Below are 2,095 nucleotides of genomic sequence, written 5' to 3' on the forward strand. Positions count from 1 at the left end.
ATTGTGTACCCTCACCATTTTTGTTCAGAATAGTCTTGTTATTGCCATTTTCTTACCTCACCACATACTCTGCTCTTCCTGTACTCTCAGTCATACTTTCTTAAAGATTGGAAGTAAGGATGAAATTAAAAACATACAAACCAAATAAATAAAAAACCTTGTGAATAATTATTTTATGCATAAACCTAACAAGAATACAAAATATAGGTTGTTGCCTACACAAAAATACTTGGGGTTTGCCACAAATGCCATTTTAGTTTCTACATAGTTGATGCTGATGGGGAGGGAAAAATCTCTTCTACCCATCTTGGGTTCTCTAGCTGTGGCCTTGTAAATTAGACTGGCCAAAGGCAGATTAACAAGGGAAAAACAAACAGATGGTTATTAACATGTGCACCATGCATGTATCACATGGGAGTACCAGAGATGAGTAACTCAAAGGTTTTGTTAGCATTTTAGCAGAGGAACAAAACATTTTTAGAGATACGACAAGACAAAGGAAAAGGACCTTGAATCTCTAGGGATAGCAAATAGTGGAAAGGCAAATATATGAGAAACTAATGGAAGACAAGGACTAGCTAGTAAAATTTGTTATATAGATTCCTCTGGTGCCATCTCTAGGCTGATGAGGATCTAAAGATGTCTCTTGTGATTAACTTTTGTCCTTCCTGGTAGAGAGAGGGAGGAGGGACACCTTTGTACATTTATGTTCTGTTTTAGGCAAATAGGAGGGCAGAAAGCTTTTCTTGTATCTGCTTTTTCTCAGTTGCCTTCCGCTCAAAAATAATCGTTATGCCAAAGTGACACACAGTTGGCCTATCCACGGGTTCCAGATCCAGGGTTTCAACTAACCCCGGAACCTGCAGATATGGAGGGCAGAGTGTACAATGCTGTTTTACATAAAGGACTTGAGCATCTGTGGATTTTGAGGGGCATCCTGGAACTAATTCCCTCCCAATACCGAGGGACGACTGTATTTTGGGATGATATGTTTTGCTACCCTACGATGCCATTGGCCTTTTCTTAATGCTGCTTGTGTGTGTGTGTGTTTCTTTCTTTTTAAGCTATAAGATGAAACTGATATTTGTAATGAGGTGGATAGACCTGGAGTCTGTCATACAGAGTGAAGTAAGTCAGAAGGAGAAAAACAAATACCGTACGCTAACACATATATATGGAATCTAAGAAAAAAAATGTCATGAAGAGATTAGTGGTAGGACGGGAATAAAACACAGACCTACTAGAGCATGGACTTGAGGACATGGGGAGGGGGAAGGGTAAGCTGTGACGAAGTGAGAGAGTGGCAGGGACATATATGCACTACCAAATGTAAATTAGATAGCTAGTGGGAAGCTGCCGCATAGCACAGGGAGATCACCTCTGTGCTTTGTGACCACGAGAGGGGTGGGATAGGGAGGGTGGGAGGGAGGGAGACGCAAGAGGGAAGAGATATGGGAACATATGTATATGTATAACTGATTCACTTTGTTGTAAAGGAGAAACTAACACACTATTGTAAAACAGTTATACTCCAATAAAGATGTTAAAAAAAAAAGATGAAACTGATAGAATTAAGGACATATGTGATAGTAATCTCTATATAGCACTCATTGGCATATTCAGGGTTCAAATTAGATACATTTACTTTGTAGAGATCAATTACATGATATAATATGACAAACTCTAAGTGACTTTTTAAAATAGAAAAGGACACCAAGATCACCTTTTTTACTCACTGTATCAATTCATTCTCATAGTTTAGGAATAAATTTAACAATACTGTTAGGCAAATAAAATTTTTAGAACAAAAATTTAGGAACATTGCACTCTCCCAAGTCCAAAATTTTATAAACTACATGGAGGGACACATTACAACATGTTTGCCCAGTGTTTTACAACGGGATTTATTCTCTCATTCAGAAACATTTACTGAGTACCTCCTATTTCCCAGGTGCTAGTGCTCTGCTGCCAGTTTTAGGAAATAGGAAGCAAACAAGACATTGTTCCAGCCCCAGGGGAGCTTACCAAGAGTCAGACAAATAGATGGGTCATTTTTTTTTTTTTTTTTTTTTTTTTTTTGCGGTACGCGGGCCTC

General features: G+C 38.5%; 1 pseudogene; it reads right to left on the reverse strand.

Annotated features, from left to right (window-relative positions):
• Positions 1-716: 716 nt before the first annotated feature.
• LOC102977118 (60S ribosomal protein L17-like) overlaps positions 717-2,095 on the reverse strand; it is a 17,674-nt pseudogene continuing 16,295 nt past the window's right edge.

Source organism: Physeter macrocephalus, chromosome 19 (assembly GCF_002837175.3).
Source record: "Physeter macrocephalus isolate SW-GA chromosome 19, ASM283717v5, whole genome shotgun sequence".
Lineage (NCBI taxonomy): Eukaryota > Metazoa > Chordata > Mammalia > Artiodactyla > Physeteridae > Physeter > Physeter macrocephalus.